The sequence below is a fragment of the Cuculus canorus genome, chromosome 5 (assembly GCF_017976375.1).
Source record: "Cuculus canorus isolate bCucCan1 chromosome 5, bCucCan1.pri, whole genome shotgun sequence".
In the NCBI taxonomy this organism is placed as follows: Eukaryota; Metazoa; Chordata; class Aves; order Cuculiformes; family Cuculidae; genus Cuculus; species Cuculus canorus.
This window is the reverse complement of record NC_071405.1, coordinates 56,923,188-56,945,925: the sequence shown is the minus strand read 5'-3', so window position 1 is coordinate 56,945,925 and position 22,738 is coordinate 56,923,188. Positions and strand designations below refer to the sequence as shown.

The following is a 22,738-nucleotide window of genomic DNA, read 5'->3' as shown; positions in this document are numbered from 1 at the left end:
GAGAGGTAGCAAGCTGAGGAGGTGCATATACAGGCACTTTCTGCCACGCTGTGAGAGCCATGCCCTTTTGTGCTACCATGCTATCCCAACATACACTTGGAGGAGCCTTGCACCAGGGCACCACACGGCTTGAGGAGATGCCAGAGGAGCTTTTGTATGTGCTTTCACTGCGGGTTTGAGAGAGCAATTAGCATTTGGGTCAGAGCACACGGAGCAGCCCTGGCTGGGGTGGGAGAAGTCACACTGCGAGGCCACACTTGAACGTGGCCACTTTACTGTACAAAGCCTACTTGTGTGGGGTACATCCCATCGTGCGTCACGCTTTGGTTGTCAGCAACAGTCATGGGTTCCTGGGGGGTGACACAATAAACTCTTTATGCTTAAGAGAATAGCGAAGGAATTGCGGGAGGCCGTTGGAAACATAGCAGTGAAGAAATGGTTTGGCTTTTGTCTGTCCCTCAAGGTAACGTGAACGTGCCCATGGGGTTGCTGAGCTGCCTCTGATGTGCTGGGAGGAGCCTGCGCATAAAGCAGCATCGAAGGTGAGTGCGGAACTTCAGGTATCTGAGTGAGAGAAGTGTTAGTGGAAAGACCTGAGGAAGACCCTATGTTGCCTCTATTGTAACAATACGATAAAACTGCTTATTTAAGGTAGTTTTACAGCAGCTCACTCTGAAGTCTGGGCTGTCACAGTCTTGTCTCCCCCACTGCCTTCAACACCAGTGCAGCCGCACCGGGAATCAGTTCAAAGAGCTGATTTGTCTGGAAATTAAACTGCTTTTTTTTTTTTTTAAGGAAAAAAGAAAAATGTTTGCTGTGTTAGAATGTCTCAAAGTTTCCTTCAAAGAGAACTGGACAAATAAGAATATTAGGAACTTAGATGGGCTGAGACAGATCAAACTTTGAAAAAAAAATAACACCAACACAGACTATTTTTAAATAAAGTTAATTAAATCTTTCTTAATCTCTATGTCCTTTGCCAGCCCCTCAGCCATACCCTCCACAAAGCTGTAAGCCTAAACGATTCAGATATGCTAAGCAAAGCTACTCTGAATATGGCTTCCAGCCTAATAAGTCAGAGCCTTATCCAGTTCCCATGAAAAGCATCAGGAAAGTTTGCTCTAACACTAATAGACATAAGATTGGATTGCAGAACAACCACGTAACTTTTGACCGAAAAGTGAAGTTTTCCTAAAGCACTGATAAAAAATTCATGCAGGAGAGCATGGAAACTCTGACCAGGGCAGTTGCATTGCTAAATATGTTTCAAGTGAGCATAATCATTTTTTGAGCCACACTCATTCTCACTAGTGATGTGTGCTCTAAGGGGAAAGTACAAACCAAACTTTGTTTTAGAGGAAAAAAAGCATTTATAATTTCTTTATTATAGATGTGCAAAAGACCCCCTCTGCTGCTGGGAAAACCAGTTCCAGCTCTATAAGCATTAACATCCTAATTTTTAGAAAGTATTTGTTAGGCAAAACAGGTTATTTTTCTATGATGCTTTCTTTTTTTTGCAATTGCAGACTTTCTGTTGATGCCAGCTGCTTTAGTTGTACATATCTTCTGGGAGGTGGTGTCTGTCAGTCCCACGTGGGTGTCCCCTTGGCTATCTCTCATAGCCACCCTTCTATAAATCACAGCATATTTAAAAAAGGGGGATAACACTGACATGTGAACTAATCCCCACATCAAAGAGAGCAAGTCTCCCTCCTCTAAACACCCGCCCCCTCTTTTGCTGGGAAAAGTCTAATGCCTAGAAGGTGATTTACACAAAACTTCATCCCAGCTGTTAGGAAACTCGCAGTGCCGCTTACTTGCCAACTGCAGGAGAAACCTGGGAATCAGGGTAACCACAATAGCTAGCCTGCAGCCTCGAGCATTTGGCAGCTCGGGAGAGAAAAATACAATTGGCTTGTTGCAGCAAACTTGTGTGTATGTTGATGGCATGGCAGGGTAGGCATGTATATAGACAGATGTAGATGTGACTAGTAATGTGGGTCTGTATGGGCACATACATATCTGCATGTGTCTACGAGTGCTTGTGTGTGCACAGGAGCACCTGTCGTAACACATGCACAAACACACACAGATGCACACACAAATACCTCTCTATCTTCTAGGAGCAAGGAGGGCTAGCAGGAAATATATATCAAAAACATAAGCCCATATGGGCATGCAACTGTGCATGAGGTGTCCTAGACACAGAGAGGGCTATCTGTCTGTACTGTATGCTCTCTTAACGTATTCATTCCTGCTGTAAGCCTGTTTTCAAGCTAATGGTTCAAATGCTAGGAATATATGGATAAGAGGAATGCTTGTGTAGAAGACAGGATTAAAACTCATTCCTGCCTTTGCCTTTGCAAATGCTCCCTGTGCACTGACTAAGCACAAAAGATACTTCCAAATAATTGACTGTCTCTGGAATGCAGCTGAAGGGAGGGAAAAATACCTCTGCCTGGCTAAATAACTCTCTTTTTCCAAATCAGCACTGAGTCTGTGCCTGTGCCAGACACACTCCTTCAGACATATCAACAAAGCATACATAGCAGGGACAAAAATGAAACTGGTAACTCTGTATTTGTAATCAATGAGAAAAAAACCTCACCCTATATTAAACTGGCTGTATTGAAGTGCATTTCTATGAGTATATAAATACATGTAAACTAGATACTGCCATCAGCATCATTGCTTCTGGCTGGAAATTCAGCTGTGCTTGCTGCTCTCCTCTCCTGCCGCCCACACAGGGAGGGAATGATGCCCTGGGATCAGCATGCCCACATGCACACCTCCAGGTCATCCCTTGCCCCAAGCCAGAGGGCTAGGAACACAGTGTGTGCATAAGACAGCATCACAGCTGAAAGAAGCACGTGAAGATCACTCCCAGTGCAAGAGGGTGAGCTGGAACGGAGCTGGATTAAAAAAAACCCTTCGTTTTTGTAGTGGTTGGTTGGTTGTAGTGCAGCTGCGTTCACTGGTGCACTTCGGTGTGATTGCACAAGAGCTCAGGGGTGGAAGCAAGTAGCTGGGGGCAAGGCAGCTCCCTTTGGTGGCAAGTGCTGGCACATTCATGAAAGCACAGCCTGGGGTGAGAGGGCATGCTTGCCAGGAGTCCCACATCTCCCACTCCCCCAACAGGGAAGGTACAGAAGGCATGTGGGGCAAAGGCAGAAACTAAAGCTTTGTTGTTCCAGTTGCACACTCCTTCCTTGGACATGTGTGGCCCTGCATGTGTCTGTGCCTGTCCCCTGCCCTGTGTCAAGTGGAGAGGATGTGAAAGAAACCCCAGTGTGGTTGCACCTTCACCCCCAGTACATGGAAAAACAAACACAGCCATTCTCTTGTTTGTTGATTTAGTGCAGGGTGCTCCTTCCATTACAAAACCATTTCCCTGCAGGCAACAGGCTAAAACCTATTTGCTTATTATTCTGCAAAAGAAAATGAGGGTTTCAGGATGGGCACAATCTTCAAGTATCTATTCTGTTGATAGACAGAGATTGAAAGGAGAGAGCCCTCCCAGCTACCTCTCAGCAAATGTGCCGTCCTTTCTTGTTGTGCACAGCTTTTCATGTTTTCTAGCTCAAAAACACATGCCACGTGAATCTTTCTCTCTTCTCGTCTTGAACTATAAATCTTAGTATGGGAAAGCTTTGTGCTTAGAAAGTTAAGCATGTGCTTCATCACAGGTATTTACATAGAGATGGCTCTAACCACTGAAAACTGTGTCCAGAGCTGCAATCCACAGACACCACCAACCCCCACCCCCTCATCTATATAACTTTTAGAGACAAAACCCCAGACATAAATACTTCTGACCAAGGCGGGGAGGTTTCCTCCTTCTGCTCAGGTTGATGGCTGCCCCAGCTGTCATTTAGGATAGTGTAAACACTAAGCTGACTTTTTTGAAGTGGCACAGCAGAGTTGGACTCCGGATGTGAGATACGTCCTTGTTTGAAGCAAACACATAGTCTCTCCTGGCCTGTTTTTATTTATGATGTGCACCCGATGGCAGTTCCTGTTGCTGACTGGGACAAGTCTGGATGAAAACTGCAAGACGAGCATCAAAGTTTATCTAGAGCTGGCACTGGTTCTGGTACTTGGCTGAATTAGCTGTTTCTACTAAGCCCAGAGCTCTTTGTTTGTGCCAACACCATCCCCATCCCAAAATAATCAAACTACTCTCAACATCATTTTTGTCTGTTAAAATCACCTTTCCTCCAGCTGGTCTTTCAGATGGCGATTCTTCTGGATGGCCTTTTAGGTGGTTGGCACCGTCCCCTTCTCCTAAATCCAAACCAACTTGAAAAGGAATTAATTTACATTGGAGGGGGAGAAGGGGGAGAATTACCCCAGACAATGTCAAAGGAAAAGCAGATCAAAAAGAGCTGCTAGTATTGGATACTCGGGCTATCCTTTCAGCTGCTTTGGGCAATGTCCTTTCAGCACAAGAAAAGCTCTAAAGAATTTGGTTAATCTGTTGTTAAACAGAGAGTTTGTGATGGAAGCCAGGTCTGTCATCAGCTGGTTGGGGAACTGAGCTTGCCTGTAATGGCTGAGAACTCCTTCATGCTCTCCCAGCGTTTCATATCCCCAGCAGCAGCGAGTTCACAGACTTACACCTTGCTGACCCGGTCTCTCATCTCTATTGATGTTCAGGACCCCTTCCCTCTGGATGCTTTCCAGAGGGGTGGCAGCACATGGGTACTGGCTTAGCACAACACACCCGAACACTGCCATGGACAGAAATCTCTCTCCATAACTGTCCTGTACTTCAGACTAGCATGGGAGTGCCTCACAGGACACCGGCAGTGGCCAACCTGCTGCTGGTCGGCTAAGCAAGACCTCCAGCGTGGCTTTCAGTTATAACTGAATGTAGACATATAAGAGCAACCTCCTGCATGCTAAGGTGTGGGGCCCCCGTGACTTCCCACAGACACGCTTTCCACACCCTCACTGCTCAGCGTGACAGCACAACTCTGAATATCAAATGGTGAGTAGCCCGTAGGTGTGCTAGCCGAGATACCATGTCAGAAATACCTACAACAGGTCAAGAGGTTAACAGTAAAAATAAGTCTATAGATTGTAGGAGATGTAGGAGTGGCTTAAATTAGCAAAATGTAGTTATGAGTTTGAACAAAACAAAAAGATAAGGAGTACTGCTCTGCATCGGGCAACCTGCAAGATCATGAATTGTGAGGTCCTCGGACAGACACAACTTGAAAACTCCTGTCAGAGCCATTCCTCCCTTCTCTGAATCAGCTGTAGACATTAGTACTAGCAAGGAAGAATTACAGCCACCAGAGCACCTTAGCATGTCCAGGGCATTTAAGTCTCCCATTTTTCTACATTATGTTCTACTTTGAACATAACATCCTCTTCAGAATTGTGTGACACTTGTTTTGATTGCAACCACTTACTGTTTCTTTGGCTGTAGAGGATATATGTACGTGTATATGTATGTGTATATTCATAATTTTTTTGAAAAGACATCTTCACCTGATGAAGATTTCCAGTTATGTAAATTTTTATTTCATTGCCTTCCTTCTCCACTGCTTTTCAGCTTAGGCACTGTGCTCTAAGTAACGGGTTAATTCCCCTCTCCATGACTCATTTCTAAGGTCTCCCAGGCAGCTGGTGTCAACGCTGCAAGAGCTGTTTAAATGTCTCCACAGGTACAAAGGAGTGAAGTGCTGATTCCGGGCAGTGGCATTAGGAATGTCAGGGTTTGTTTGATATTTGCTGGGATCTTCCTAAAACATCAATGTGCCTCCCTATGATTTGTGGACTGGCTGAGCATTATCACGCAGTTGGTTCAGCTTTTATTTTAGTGTGTGGAGAGCATTGTGCTGTGAAAGGGAACCTTCTGTTTTTGGTCTAATGGCAGACTGTATCACTGTCATTTGATTTTTAAATATCTACTGTTGAGCCTTTCACAAGTGAATCCAATACACATGCATTTTTCTCCATAACAAATCTGACTTTCTGGAGAAACAAATTAAGCCCACAGCAGCGTATCAGGACAGGGGCTAGGCACAGCCTAAAACCTTAACAAGTTAGTGCCTTAATTTCTGGATATTTAACAAAACCAAAATTTTGACTTGGTATAGCTTGCCTGTTCTGGATAATCTGGCTCTTTGATTCCCTGGTAAACTGCGGGAAGTTGGCACCTCGGTACACAAGGTAGGAATGACAGACAAGCAGATACCACTCTGGGGTAACAAGTCACGCCAAGTCAAACGCGTAATTCAGCAAGATTATGGTTAAATCTGGAAGATATATTTATCTCCAGCCAATGCAGGTTGTCCCAGCAGCTTTTATACTTTGAAATATCATTAATTAATATTTACCAGATGGAAAAGGCATCACTACCTACTTTGTATTGTGTGTCTTTAAGCAGTATATTACTACTCCTTTTTAAGCACATGCTACAGCCAGGCAGGCTGAGGCAGGTGATTGCAAGTGTCACCAATGGCAAACACCCCTCAGATGAAGGCTAACTTTTAAAATCCATCCAAACTTTAAACTGGCCTGTCCCGGGTGCAAGGCAAGGCCTGTTAGCAGGCGGCTGGGGACATGGCTTTTTACATAATCATGTGATTTAAGAAACAAAAATAATCACATAGCAATTTTTTTATTGATGGCATCTTTCCTCCTAACTCACACAGGAATCTGGAAAGCCCCTGTGCTCATCATTCTCCACCATGACCCGGGTCTAAAACAACTCTCTGTGTCCAGCTTTCCATCGCCAGCTCTCTGCAGGACAACTCTACATAGCCAGGTCTTTGCAGGAACAACTCTATGCGAGAATCCCCAAACCCTAACCCTAATTTAACCCTAACCCTCCCCATGTAGAGTTGTCTCTGTGGAGAGTTTTCTGCTGTGGTGAGCTGGCCACAGAGAGCTGGCCACAGAGAATTGTCCCTTCCACTGTGACTTGCTTTCTTGACAGTGCTCAGCTGCCCATGAAGAGATGTGCCAGTGTAGGTGAGCTCAAACCCAGGGAGAATGAGCAACCTTGCTCCTCACTGCCGGGATATGCGTGGGGCACCCTGCACTGACCCCCAACTGCACTCCCTCTGTCACCAACAGGCAAATCAGTTTGACCTCCTGCTAAGGCGCAGTGTAGGGTAAATCCAATGTGTTTGACAGCGCGGGTACCTTGAGACCACCACAGCGAGGACTTCCCAGTGGTTTGGCTCCCGAGGCTGCAGCCTCTGGATTACTTCCACCCTAAATGTATGTCATATTTCCTTCCAGCAAAAGCAAAATATTTATACTAAGCCAGGGTCACAGGGTGGCCACTCTTCTATCACAGGCTGGAAGCGGCTGCGATGCTGTAAACTGAGGGGCATGAGGATGGATGGGATTAGCACAGGCCTTCAAAATAAACCATGCTCTCGCTGGCAGACACTGCTGGGTGTGATGGGCACCACGGAGGCAGGTGCTGGGTGGATGCTTTTATGGTGGGATGAGGACAGGCTGGCAGCCCAGGACATTGGGGGCAGCAGGCTGGGGTGACAATGGTGGAGCGAAGTCAGTGCCAGGGGTGAAGGAAGGCAGGTTTTCATTGCCAGATCCACCAGCCACCTTTCCCACCAGTACCCATGCAGCCCCAGCGCAGTCAGTACCTGAGGCTGTGGCCACACCAACCTCACTCTTTACCTGCCTTCAAGTAGCTATTGGAAATACTTGTCCTGTTCTGCAGGAATGTTTTGGGTGCAGTTAAGCCATCTTGAGAGTTACGGGGCTAGACTTGCCCAGTGAAAATGCACTGAATTCAGTGATTTAATGTCGTGAGCTTGAACGACAGCCCTGTATTCCGAGGCACCCAAGAGAAAGGGGAGCAGTAGCTTGCACAGAAATGATCTTCCTAAGACAGCTCTTCCCATCTCCTCGCAGCCTGAATTTCTCTCATACGTGCCCAAATTTTCTTCTTTATCTCATGTTGCATTGCTGATCAGTATCTGAAAACTCTGCTGCATGACGCAACACATGCGTGTGCCTCGCTAGATAAAATGGCTGGCAGCTTGCGGCCACCTACCCATTCAGACACCACTGACTTCTCCTCAGCTGTCCCCCTCCCTCCCATCCATTTGCCCAGAGCGGTGACGCACAGCTGGGTTTTATGTGCAACCATGGCATGTGGACACTGGAAAGGCTCCGTCAGGCTGTTAGCAAAATCGTGCTCATTCTGTATGCCTTGAACCCACTGTGGGGGCACGAGGACACTGAGCCTGCCAGCACCTGGGCTGCTTCAGAATACCTTCACTCATGTGCTGAGATAGATGTGAACATCAGATGTGAGCCACAGTGGAGATAGAAATGGTTCAATCTTCAGCCTCTCTGATCAAACGAGCCCATAAGGAGCAGCAGGTGGACTTGAATGATCTGCTTTTGTTACACTGCTGCCAATCTCCCAGCAAGGTTCATGAGAAAGTGTGTGGAGTAACCAAAGTATTAACAGGACGTTCCAGTTATTCTTGGATGTCTAAGGGAGAAGTAACTGCACTTTTTGCATGCAATCATTTTCTACTGGCATTTCTCATAATGATTATGACGGTGTCAATATCCAAGATGTCAATACGGGGCTAAGCTGAAGAGGGTGCCACTTGGGATAGATGTTTTTTCCCAGCTTTGCAGAGAAGTTGCTTTATGCTGATTACTAATCCATTAGGTATGCAAGGCATAACTATAGCAGAAGGGGATTTCTGTGTGGGAGGAACAGTATGATTCAGATTGTCTCATCAGCCTTGCGAAACAAAATGTCCAGTCAACAGAATATGCTTCTGTGATGTAGCCACTCATTTCTCCACCTTAATTTTGTATACTCAGGCATAACTGCTGCGTACAGGGACTTGGGGATCAGCCTAGCAAGCTGTAGGAGAATCAGTCAGGCAAAGGGGAGTTTAAGGAAGCACTGATATTACCTAATGCTCTAATAGCACTTTCCTCACTGGGAGAGATGTCCAGAGCATGGCAAGAGGAAGTAGGGAGCAAAAGCTGTCCTGGGCATCTCGTAACATCTCCTTGAGACAGCTGGTGTGGTAAAGTGGTAACAGGAATGCTATCCCAGCTTTGGAGATTTGTCTGCTTCACAACCAACCCAGTATCTGGAGCCCAGCCACGTGGCTGTGTATCGCTCACATAAGCATTTACTGCATTACACTGGTTGTTTAAAGGGGTTTGTTAATGCAGCTGAGGTAAGAAGTTGGCCATTGCTGTATGATTATTTTAGAGCAGCCTTCAGGAATGTGCCACTCCACATTTTCTGGGGTTGCAGAGGAGGATGGTGCAGTTAGAGGAAAAGCACTGATTTCAAGAAAAGATATTTTAAGTTGAAGATCTACCTGGGAGTGTCATTTGCTATCTTACAGGTAAAAATACTTCCTGGAACACTGCACTTATAAACACTTTAAAATAAAGTAATGGAACCCTTTTTCCCCCTATAAAACTCAAATTTAAGGTAAAACAAAAGAATTTCAGATGTTTTAAGGCATGGGAGTTCACAGTGTAGGTCCAGCCTGCCCTACCAAATGATGCCCCTGAGAAAAATCTAGCCATCCACCACAGACAGTCTCATCTTATCAGGGACCACAAAAAGTAGAATGACTTAATCTCACTCATACAGGGACTGGGCCAACTCCAACCATCGCTACAAGTAAAGAGTGATTTGGTTTTAGCACATTTCTGACAAGACCAATGGCACATACGAGGCAAATACTCTTCAGCCTTCTTAAAGGCTGGCTTGGAAAGCCAAAAGCTTGCACAGTACAGTGTGGTGTGCCAGCCTCACATCTTAGTATCGTTAAACACCGACTGGTATGAGTCTACACACTTTCCTAGGCTTCACACATTCTTCTCATGTGTGTTACTAACATAAAAATTACACTATTGTAGATATGTCTTTGTGAAGCCAGCTAAAAGGCAGTGTGCATTTTTTCGGTATGTCATTTTTTCGGTACTGTAGCCAACCTCAAGGAGGGAGGGGGGAAAAGGCAGGCTGCAGCTTGCTTTCTTAATAACATGCAAAACGTCTAAAGCTCAGGTTACAGTAAGTATGTTGGCTGTAAGCTCCAGCTATGAAGAAAATATCCCAAAGACTCTCCCTAGAACTGTACTGGCAAACTCAGATAACGTCTGAAATGCAATGATGAGGCACCTGTGCCAAAAGAACCTGATGGTTATAAGATACCAAAATTAATGCTTTTTAATAGTGAATTTTAAGATCTCCCATCTCAAAAGCAATGTCACTAGCAGGCGTCATCTCCACCTGCTTCTGGAAGTGCCTTGGGGATGAGATTTACCCCATTCCCTCTGTTACAGCATATGGGTGCTACCTGATCACAGCTTTTGTGCTATCCTCTCATACACACTAGCTTGATGTGCCACAATAGCTCTAGTATGAGCTGGACCTTTGGCAAGTCTTCTGCCAGCCCCTGCAGCCCAAGGGAGTGCTTAATGGAAGACCAGACTGACCAGTTCTGTGGCCTAACACACAGAAGTATGGTATGAGAAAGCTCTTATGATGTCTTAGCAAAGGGACTGAACTCTTGCAAAAGACCATGAGAAATGTAACTCCAGAGGAAACAAGAACATACGATACGTGATAAATCCCCAAAAAACAAGACTGAAGGAGTCAAGGCTTTTTTCTATCAGGCTTCATAAGGGAGTGTAATTAGGCCTTATATAGCTTGTCCTTCACTGAGCTGCAAGTTGTTTAATGGGGCAATATCCAGTAAACAGAGAAAGCACCTTATGCCAACAGGAAGGGACCATCCCCTTCAGAGCCCCTACACTCTCCTCCAATGGTAGCACTTCCTTTTTGCACATCTATAGGCAACATAACAGTCCAGGGCCTTCCAAGAAATGAAAAGACCCATTCTTCTTCACCTTCCTCTTTCAGTGAAAACATATATGATGAGAAACCACATGCACATGCGCGTGGGTTGGCACAAGCCCCAGTGTGGGCACAGATGGTGTATCTGAATGAATGGACACACAGAGGTCTCTGTGTATGTAAGAATGTTTACCACGTGTGGTGCTGGGAAGTGCATGCATGATTCCAGCTAAAATCCACAGGACTGGCTGTCAGAGCTTGAAGTTTTGGGATGGTGTCAGCTGGAGTTCAAAGATGAGATAGGCTGCAGATAGGAAACAACTTCTAAATCAATGTGTGCAGCGAATTACTGCAAATATTATTAAGATACCTGCAAGACCATCAGCTCTGAGTAATTTTATCTGATTTTTCTAATTAATGCCTGTTTTACAGAGTGGTAGGCAGATCATCAGTTTGCACTACCTGGGTATGAGCCCCATGTCCCCCTTTTGCCCAAGACAAAAATGTCTTAATTGCAATTTCAGGCAAGCGGATTCAATTCTGGAAGTATTTGCCTACTTATACCAAACAGCATACTGGCCACAGAGTTTAATTCTGGAAGTATTTGCCTACTTATACCAAACAGCATACTGGCCACAGAGTTTAACATGTTTTATTATAAAACCACCTTCAGCAGAGCTCTGTTCTCTCATTGCTGTCTGTTGGGAGAACACTTGCAGAAATACACAAAGGACTATGTAGGTCACTTCCCCCCGTGTTGAGAAAGAAATGCAGGCCGGGTGAGGTGAGCTGCATAGGAAAAGGAAACTATGGGCATACAGGGCAAAAGGATAACAGATTCTTAAACTGACTTCACTTTTAATATTCTGTGGTCGTTAAAGGAGAAGTCAATAAAAGCATTGCCTCTGAGCAAAGCAAAACATTATTTTAGAATGTTTGTTTGAGAAAATATGTCGTTTTGAAGACACTGGAGGAAATTAGTTCACTTAACATCAGCAGAATTTCATAATATTTTACTTCATATGTGATTCTTTCTCCTATACCATTCCCATCAGGAATAATATATTTTTGATGGGCAAGTAGTCATTCTTTTCTCTTTTCCATTCTCTGCTGGCCACTTCAAAATCTCCCATTCTAGATTGCTGTCATGGTAGTTTCTAGCTCCAGTGAAATCAACTTCCTCTCTTTTTTCTCCTTCTGGTCTTTAAGGCATTCTAGAAAACCCAGGTGTGCTGGTGGCCAGCCCCTTGCTCTGCCCAAAAGGCCTTTCTTTATTTATTTGTTATTAACTCTGTCCAAGTATTTGTGCCCTCACTCCTCTGTGTACTGGTGAATAATTCTTGGTTCTTCCCAATCAATTTGTCCCCTCCGCTCCTGTGATTTACAAAGTTGGAAGGCTGCAGGTGCAGATGACACTCTCCTCAACTTTCTCTGGGGCACGCTTTTCTGGCTTTGAGGATGCCATTGGTCTTTGATGTGGACATAGGTGCTCAGAGTAAGGCTGAGAAGGATGTTTTCCAAACTTGACCTGGACAGGGGAAATCAATTCCCTTGGAGAGGTTGGGTTTTTTGACATGTAGGCCCAGTTTTTGTTCAGGTTTCTTGCAGACGGATGGTTCATGCACACTTATAAATTGTTGGTTAGATGCAAAGCCCTACTTTTTCTGAAGCTCAGGTCCTGAACATCTTAGTTGGGAAAAAAAAGCCCAACGACCCACAAATCCACGCCAGTTTTGGTACCTTTGCCCTTATGATTGACGCCTTCCCTGGTGATTAAGACCACTGCAAGTGGGAATTCCTTCTCCTGAATTAATTAACTCTGTATTGTTATTGCCTTTGATCTACTGCCATAGGAACAGGAACAAGCACTGGAAAACCTCCATTTGTGTGCATTTCTTACATGAATAGATCTGGACAGAATATTAAAGGGATCATTTAGAAGATGGTGGGCAGAAATAGTCCCCTCCCCAAAGTTGCCCTTCAGACTCACGCTTTTGGCAGAAACTGCATGGGAACAATTACAGACCTCTAGTGGCTCTGTTTATATAGCTCGTCTAGTTTCCTAATTGCTCACCAGCACAGTATTTTGGAAAACCATATAGAGATTTCCCATAAGGATTACAGGATGGTGTCATTTCATCTTCTCCGCATTTCCCATCTCATTGCCTGTTTGTTTTATTTTCCTCACCATAACATTTGTCCCACATCACTGAGAGATTTCACAATTGCAAACCTGCTATAAATTATGACATGGAGTTAAAGGACTTCAGTGTTTGCTCTCTGCTATTTTTTTCAAGGGACATTAGGTTACCCACCTCTTTAAAACAAGCCTTCTTTTTTTTTTTTCTATTTATATACTGATGTTTGTAAAAGCTGTCTTTAGAAACTGAAAAAAAAAAAAAAGGAGTATTTCTGTCCTTCCTGCTTGTACCCTTTTCCACTTATCTTCCTTTGAATTCATAGAGAAACATGAAGTCCTGGAAGTGCTTGCAGAAAATAATCTTTAGCAAGTTCTGTCCCTAATGGCCTGAGGGGACTGCATATAAAAGCCAGTTGCTCACAGTTCTATTCCCCAGCACCTGACGGATACTGCAACAGCTTTAGGACTGCTAGTGCCAGCCTGTGTCACCTATGCCAGAGCTGTGGGCTGAACTGGCCTCTAGCTCCCTCCAAATGGAAGCAAGCAGTCTTGAGTTACATAGAGCAGGATCACTAGCTCTGCTTGGCACTGTTGGAGGCTGTGATTAGTGTGGGATCCGAGAAATGGTCAGAGTAAGAGTTTTGTAGCACAAGAGACTGTTTAATACAGATCAACGCTTTCACAACTGGTGTCACAGCTCATTACCATATAAGGACCAGAGACATTTAAATGTGAGATAAAACAAGCAGGACAATATTCTCATAATCCAGGGACGTCTTAATCTTTTGTGACTTTACTTGCCACCGAAACTATTTCCCTCCAAAGTAAAAAGCGGCATATACAGCTCCTGCAGGATTGTTCTTCCTGGCTCTTGTGCAAAAATAAGGGCATTAAAAACCACAAACATGGAGTATTTGCAATGCTCCACAACATCAGCCTTGCTTCCTCCAGCAGCCAGGAAAGAATCAGAGATCTGTATGATCAGAAGGCATCTCAGAATATCATCTAGTCCAGGTAGATGTCCCAGGGCTGGATCATTACACGTCATTCTTGGCAAATGCTTGTCTAACCTCTTCCTACAAGCAGGACAGTGATTCCACAGCCTTCTCAGATACCTCTTGGTGTCATCATCCTTACTGCTTGGATCTTCGAACATCCAACCTCAGTCTCCTTTTCTGTAATTTAAGTTCACTACTTGTCCTATCATGTATACAGAGAACAATTTATTCCCTTTTTCTTCACCATCACCTTTCACATATTTGACAGTGGCAACCCTATCTCCCTCAGTCTTCTCTAGGCTAAAGAAAGTCAGTTTGTTCATCCTTCCCTCCTGCCTCTTGTTTTCAAGACCTCTGATTATTCCCCAGCTGTTATCTGGACCTTGGCTTGAGCACAGCAGCTACGGTTGGACATAATACCAGTATTGGTCAGCCTCACAAAGAACTGAGCAGAAGGATTATTTGTAGGGTACATGCCTATATACACATCCTAGTAGGGCATTTGCCCTTTTTGCATGAGCAATTAACTCCTATTTGGCTTGTGACCTGGAATATGTCTCAGATGTTGTGAAGCAGAGTTGGTACTTGGGAAAAAAATCACAACTCTATATAGACAATTATTCCTGAAGATGCCCATGTACAGAAAGTGAGAACTACTCTTACTGAACTGAATCCTAGTTTTAAGATAATTTGTCTAAATACTTTTTAATTTATCTTTTTGTTTTGGTATACCCATCCTCCGCTTACAGCTTTCTAGTAGCCAAGAATATGGATCTTCTCTATTCCATTGTCCAAGCTGTTCATAATCCTCTTAAATCAGCCTGACCCAGAATAGACTCTGAAGCAAGTCTTCTTGATGCACCTTTCCTTTTTTAAAGTATAATTAATAACTATTCTCTCTGTGTAGTTTTCCGAACAATATTGTATCATCCCAGACCAGCTCCATCTACCACCAGTTCCCTTCATTTGCTTAGGAGTATCATGTTACACTGTGATGAAAGCCTCACAACCATCAAAATATAGGACTACTATTGGTTCTCCCTTATCAACATGTTTTTTTCACTCTGTCATGAAAGGAAATTTGACCCATTTTACACAATTTGTTTTTAAGAAATCTATGCTGGCCATTATTCATCTCTCTGTTTTGTTTTAGGTGCTTACAAAAGTTTGATTGTTTGTTCCAGTATTTTCCGGGAATTGAAGTTAAACTGAACAATCTGTAGTGCTTGGCTCCTCCTTTTTTTCCCTTTTAAAGACAGGAACTACGTCTGCACTTTTCCAGGCTTCCAAATACACTCTCTGGGCTCCATAATATCCAAGAAGCTATGTCAGGTTATGCCTAGAGCTTTTGCAGTTAAGTAGCCGGCTGAAGCAATTGCCCTAGGATGAAATTCATCTGGTCCAACTGACTTGAACACTGTCTGAAGCATCTTCTGATCTAGTCTGTGTTCTAGTTTTGTGATCTCATCTTCCTCTGTCATTGACATTGATTGAAACATTTGTCTGAAGCAATAACAAATGCAAAACAGGTGCGAAACACCCCGAGTCTCTAGCCATGAATTGTCCATAGCCTTTCTTCCTCACTGGAGAGCACGTTTTCAGTCGCCTGAGTCTTCCTCTTGCTGCTAAAGCTGTGATAGAAAAAATACTCGTTACTTTAAAGCCTCTTGCTAATTGGATCCCATTTTGCTGCTTGACATTTGTGATTTTGTCCTCACCTATCTAGCCCAGCTTCTGCACGCTTTTTTCTCTAAGTCTGAAAAGAGCTGAGCTCAGCTGATTTCTCCAGGCTGATCTACTGTTATTCCTCCTACGAACTCTGTTTTTTTGATAGCTGATGCTTGTGGCCATTCTCTCCAATGTGCTTTCCACATCATTAAAACTTCTCACTTCCTCAAGGTCCAAAATGAGATTACTTTAATTATTGAGTAAGTACCTTTAATGGAATCATCCACCACTGGCTTATCTTGGTTTAAGGAAGATCAGAAGCCTGACCTTTGTTACCTCCTCTTCCACCTTAAAGAGTCACCTGGGAACGTTTGGTCTCTGCTGGTCAGTTTTTGTTTAACCTCCTGTCCTTAATGTAAATACCGGGTGCAAATCACAAAATCTTCTAACCCAGATCTGAATTTTTGCTAGCCCCAAATGCTAGAAATATTTACAGCCAGAGGTATTTTTCAAGTTCATCTCAACGGCTCATTATGGAAACGTCTTTTCTCATTTAGGTACTTTGTTTGGTAGCTTCCCTCTCAGTTGGCCTTCTGAGTCTGAAGGCAGAACAGACCGGGCTGATGGAGTGGGGAACACGTTTCTGTCTTCATATGTATGGAAAGCTCAAAATTCACTGGTAACATAATCATGCTAAACTCCTGCCTGCACAGAAACTCTAGCTGACCCTCCATTGTCACAAATTCTTCTCATCAGAAAAGATACTCTAAAGCTTACTGCTTGAGGAATCTATAGCTATAAGAGCAACACTGTAAATACAGCAGTGTTATACCACTATAATGCTGCTCTTTCAAAAGAGCAGCATAAGCAGCCAGAAGAGGAAGGAGTTCATACAGTCCTGTTTCCCAAGAGGAAGTGAATTTCAGAGAGCGCTTTGGTTCCCTTTAGTTATGGTTCACCATAAATGAACAGCCAAAGCATCGGTTGATAGCAAGGCCATGCAAGCAGGGACTTCCAGAAGTGGAGACTCAAAGGAAAACACACTGAAAGCTGGCCCCTTGCCTCGCTGTGAGTTGCCTTCCTTCCCATTCTACTGCTTTTGTTTTTAGGGTTCCTGTGCATTTTGCAGTGTCAGCCAGTTGTCAGAGAGGAGAGGACAGCTTTGCATGGGTTTTAGTTAAGGCTGAGAGGCTGAGACCCCAGGCATCTCCTGGATCCTAGACCACGTTCATCACTGCTAACTGCTGTTAAACCAAAGCAGTGATCTAGATCCTAAAGCAAATAACAGAACATCTGTTGATAAACGTGGTATACGGAAACTTACACAATATTTATGGATTGTTAGAGGTTAGCACTAGAAAGAGTAAACCACAATGGCTGTGTCGATCTCCTTTAACAGAGTTGTTATCCAGACTCAGCATAACAGTCTTTTGTAACAGAAAAATTAACTGTCCTTCTCAGCCTGGGCAAATTGCACCAACAGCAAAGTATTCTCTGTTCAACCACTCTTAATGTGCTTTCTGGTCTGAATTTGTTGTGCTGTCAGCCATTGGGTCTTGCTTTGTTTTGTCTTCTCTTACTTCTTCCGCAAGTCAATAAACATAAATCATGAGTGACCCATGTGTAAAGAAACTAATGCACAAAGGCACAAAGTATCACATCTAAAAAGCAAGACAGAGGCATTCCCAGTTTTTATAAGGACTCAGCAGAGACTGCTTGTCAAGAAACAAGGGGAAAAAAAAACCAAATGCTTTGAAAGAAGGGAGAAAGGTGTGTTGTCAAGCTGGCAAAGAGATAGAAGTGGACATTAAACTCCCAAAACAACAGATAAGTTTTGCACACCCACACACACATGAATATTTGAAGACCAACATTAATGAAAGGTCCCTAGCAGGTAATGTTTCTCCCCATCAGTACATCCTCCTACCTAAAGCTGTGTTTATGTAAGGAATGCATTTACTGATTCAGATTATGTTAACAAAACCAGCTTGTTTGCTAGCATGGCTGTTCCTGGCGAAGTAAGGGACAACTCTGACATTCCCACACCCTACCATGTCTCATCATACCTTTGGCTACAGTCCTGCTGGCAAAAGCTGTGATAGAAAGCCTGGAGGACAGAGAATTGGGAGTGGGGGATGTGCTAGATGCCAAACACCTGATCCCTCTTAAGAGGGAATCCCTCCACCAAAAAAAAAAAAAAAGGATTGTCTTAACAACAGCCTTCAGAAGATGGGCTGATACCTGAAAGAGATTAACACAGTAAAGCTGTACTCAAACTGAGCTGCCATGTCAAAAATCCAGTGCTCTCCATGCAGCAAGGGTTCCTGCGTGCTCCTATAGCTGGAGGGGAGGGGAAACTACTGGAAGCAGGAAAAGAGAATAATAAAAAAGTATTTGCGCATTTAAAGTTTGAGCTTATCTTTGGAAATAGCTAATTTCATCCCTTGTAGTAGAAGTGGCAGTCCATGTGCCTCACCTGCAGAGCAAGAGGGGAATTCTTGGCCAGAGGGAGGTACTGAGGTGGGGAGAAGGATCTCCAGGCAAGGGAGGTTTACATAATTATTCAGAATAATGGCTTGCTTTTTAATAAGAAATATGAGGTGGCTTTCCAAAAAAAAAAAAAACCAACCTCCTTTGGGGCCCATGGAGGAAAGGATCAAGTGAAACCAGCAAGAACCTGTGGAAATTTTCTATCTAAGTCTGACAGAGTGTGGCACAGAAAACTTGCTGTTTGTCACCACTGCCCTCTCCCCAGGGCCCAGAGATGCACTGGCTGGCAGGACCACAGTCATGCCACCCCCCTTCTGCCTCTGCAAGAAGAGAAGCATCACATCAGAGTGAGTGCTCATCTCATGACTCTTATGAGCAAGAGGATGCATGGGACAGGTGCTTGGTTCTGGTTTGTGATCCATTGTTCATGCAGACTCAAAATACAGCTCTGATAAGCAGTCTAGCTAATTTTCAGATTAAAGGAAAGAATACACTGTCTATTACCACACTCTCCAACTGTCCTTGTTGCCAGCAGGAGATAAAGACCTACCTTGGTTTCTTCTGCTGAACACAGATCTTCTAAGAAGCTTCTCTATCAGCCTGCAACCTCTTGCATTCTCTAGCTCTTCTGTGCTCACTGAGACATGCTGTGGTGGGATTCCTCTTCTCCTGAGGCAGCAAACACTGGCCACAGTCACAGGAACAGTACTTGCCAGACATCCCAAGGAAAGAACTGTGAGGTTCTGCTAGGCAGCACTTTGTTTCAATTATTCTATCTTTTTGAACCACAGGCTCGCTCTGATTCTGTAAAGGCTAGTGGAGATCAAATAAAGTAAGACACACTGCTTCCAAGGCAAATGTTTCACATTTGCGTTCAGATTTGCCCTCTACCATTCCTGAGGTTTGTGGGGGAACTTTTCATCTCTCTCTTTCTCAGTATGTTGGATGAGCCAAAAGGAGGATACAGTAATGGGCTATGGGACCTTTCTCACCAGCAGCCTTTCTCACCACTTCTGTCAAGTCACACCCTTTCCTGATGCTCCAGCTTGCTTTACAAATGTTTAAAACTTCGTTTACTAAAACTCTTAGGAAAACAATTATACATTTACTTCTATCAAACTTTAGCAAGGAATTGACCCTGATATTCCTTGATAAAAAAGTTCTCCATCACGGGCAGGGCAGGAGAAAGGGAATGAAATAAGATAACTCTGCTCAGCTTGCCTCAATTTAATGAGCTCCTTCAAGCCTTATCATTTGCCCTGTGCTTTCACCCATTGTGAACTTCCAAGCCTCATCAGAAAGAGCTTCTTTTTCTTTTTCTTTTTCTTTTTCTTTTTCTTTTTCTTTTTCTTTTTCTTTTTCTTTTTCTTTTTCTTTTTCTTTTTCTTTTTCTTTTTCTTTTTCTTTTCCTTCTCCTTTTTCTTCTCCTTTTTCTTCTCCTTTTTCTTTTTCTTTTTCTTTTTCTTCTCATTTTTTTTTTTTTTTTAAATTGGACTCTGTTTGATCACCCCTTCCCCCTTGCTTTCCACAATCCCCTACATCATGCTGGAACTGGTACCAGTGGAGCATGTCGGCATGCCCTAGCAACAGAGAGATTAAGGGAACTACCAGCTCCCAAGGACAGGCTGGCTTGGACTTACTAATTAACTGCAGTGAAAGAAGTGAATGAGAATGGCCCTTTCTTTGGGCAGGGAAGGCACTAGGGTTTGATGAAGGAGTTCAGCTAAAAGTTTTCCCTCCCCCAAAACACGTGTCAACATTCAGACCAGTCCTTTTTTAATAAGACTTTGTGTGTGTGTGTGGAGTTTGTATGGATGGGAAAGGGCTGACAGCAGTCAAGCTTGGTACGGAAAAGCACGGGTGGGACTGAGGTCAAACCGCGGCTGCTGCTCCTGGTGTCTGGCTGTGTCACACAGCTGGGACCTGCACATCAGCTCCAGAGAGGCAGGTCCACAGGCATGTGGCACAGCTCTCCGGGGTACAATGGGAGGGTGGCAGCAGTGGGCTCAAAGCTTTGACCCTCAGGAGAGTGCGAGGCAGGGCTGCGAGAGGTGGGGGCTCAACAAGGGAGGTCAGGCAGATCTGCAAATCTGCCACAGAGGCAGGGGTCCCATGTGAGGATAGCGGCTGAACTGACCCCCCAGGAGTTTGTAATGAAACATGAGCAGTTCTCCCGTCCCCTTAAAACCATGGTATCCTCCTGGAGCCCACCTTTACATGCCCAGGAACAACACCATGCTAAAATACTCCTTTCACACCAGATCCCAGCCAGACCCGGTCCATTTTCAGTCCGCCTTAGCCTCTGCTCGTAAATCTTTTCTGAATTATGAAATCCTTGTGACGTGTCTCTTTTTTTAAAAATTTATTTATTTATTTATTTTTAAACCGTTACTTTTTGTTCTGGCTGCTTACAGGCGTTTTGCTCTGGGCTGGATGTGGAAGTGAAACTGCTGAAATTCCCCGGAGCAGGGCAGGGCGGCTGGTGTTCCCAGCCCCAGCAGGAAGCACCAGGCCATGCTGACCGTCAGCAACTTCTGGTAACTCTCCAGCCCCTCTCACTAATCCATACAGGCTTAGCCAAATTGGACAAGTTTTTAAAAATCTTTGCAGCTTAGTGGTTTATCTGAATCAAAATGATGCCTCTTTGCTCCAGGAAGGCAGCTGGGATGGGGACCTGCTCATGCCCTATGCTGTGACAAGGCAGGCGGGAAAGGGGAAGCCTGGCTTCCAGGGATGCCCAGCTATGGCACGGCTGCTGAGGCAGCCTCCAGTGTTGTTCCATTCCCCATTTCACTCAGCAAAATCCCATACCCCCTTCCACAGCGAGCACCTCCCCAGAAATCAACCAAGCCTGTCAAGGCAGGTAGACCTGGAGCCCAGGAACCTTTGTATTCCAGTCAAATCCAAGAAACACCCGCTCACCGCTTGGGATCTCCATCCCACAGTGACCTTGCCAAGCCCCACAGGGCTGGAGGCACTGCTGTTTTTTCTCCTGCCAGCACGGGCTGCCTGAAGCAGGTGGCATGGGCATGGCAGCCGGCGACTTGCAGGAGGATGGGGCAGGCAGGCAGATTTGTGGCCCCTGCTGCTCCCTGGGACATGACATGCCCCATGTCAAGCACCGGGAGAGGCAACACAGTGCAACGTGTTACTGGCCGGGGAAAAGGTTAGATGGCTGTTGAGCTGTTTTCCACCTCCACTGTTAGCGATACAGGAGCCACCAAAAACATTTCTGAAATAAAATGCCACTGAAATGGGAACTGTAAAATCATGCACCTCACCCTGAAAGTGTGGGGCTTTTTTTCTTCGAGAAAAGGCTGTGGAAAAATGGTACTATCTTACAAAACAGAATGCACCTTTGCATATTTAGCTTTAGATCTGCTGGTATTAGAGACGAAGTCAGATTTTATTACTTTTCTTTCTTTTAGCCCTGCAGCACTAACAGAGACAAGCCGCATAATGAACTGCAGAATCCTTTATTTCTTGAGCACCAGAAGTAAGGGTAGGTGTTTTGTTTTTTTTATTTTACTGTATACTGTATCAGCATTTTGTAGCTTCACAGAAACTTGTAATTTTTTTATTCAGGTGTACTTCTTTCCAGGGTTAATCTCCATGGATTTTAATTAAATTTGTGTGGCCTGCTATTGATTTCATTCTCTAAAATGTTGCAGGACTTTGCCATGTGTGTTTGTACAGACCTGGTTTTCAGTGCAGACCTATGCTTGAAATTTGCTACTGCCTGCAGTGCCCTGGTGCCTGGAGAGGCAGGAAGCACTCTGGAGCTGTGAGTCCCCAGTGGAAACATAAAGGGGTTAACTGGCTGCTGCCTGCAGAGACTATTTCATGGGAGTCCCGACTCTTTAGATCTCAAATACTGAGAAGACACGCGAGACAATAACCCCTTGGAGTACAGGCTAAATAATTAAAGGCTAGTAAATAAATAAATAAATAAATGAAAATAAAATACTTTGTTGTAACAATTTGGACTTTCTTAATACAGCTCAGAGGAGCGGGCTATCTGACTGCTTTCAGAAAGTACTTGTTATGGTATTTAGTGAACCCCAGGGATCCTTACACTATAAATATGCACCATGTTTATATAGATGCATTGGGCAACCTATTGCAATGCTATGGGTTAAAAGTCATTTCTATGGATTCCATCCAAGATAAACTCATCCACACCCCCAGGGTGAATAGTATTTAAACTTCTGTTTAAATAAAGCAGGCAGTCAGACTTTCCAACACCTGGAAAATGGGCAGGCTTATCTGTTAGTTATCTCTCACGTTTGGCTTTTATATGTAAATTTGTCTGCAGGAGCAGTAATCGATAGTCAATGTCCTCTGTCTCAAGGATAGTCATAAGGTGCCTCTCGAGGGAACTCTTTGGGTTAGTTCCCCTCAAACTACAGGGACCTGCCAGCCTGGGCTGGGCAAAAGTGGTAAACTCCTTCCAGACAGCATATGGAGCAGATGGTTAAGACCCATTTTAAACCGCTACTAGGTCTAACAAAACTAGTGTCCAGGTAATGGAATATTCTAATAGTACCTGAATTCAGCAGGATATTTTTAACACGTATGTGTGTGTGTGTATAAACACATCCACCC

At 44.2% G+C, this 22,738-nt stretch overlaps 1 long non-coding RNA gene across 2 annotated transcripts; it reads left to right on the top strand.

The window, feature by feature from the left end:
• Nucleotides 1-352: 352 nt before the first annotated feature.
• Nucleotides 353-22,043, top strand: LOC128852424 (uncharacterized). Of its 2 annotated transcripts, none has more exons than XR_008450260.1 (3): nt 353-542; nt 21,562-21,635; nt 21,805-22,043. It is a non-coding gene; the product is annotated as an uncharacterized LOC128852424 (long non-coding RNA). The 2 variants fall into 2 exon arrangements; XR_008450259.1 differs by lacking the exon at nt 353-542 and adding an exon at nt 20,546-20,670.
• The last annotated feature ends 695 nt before the right edge of the window (nt 22,044-22,738 follow it).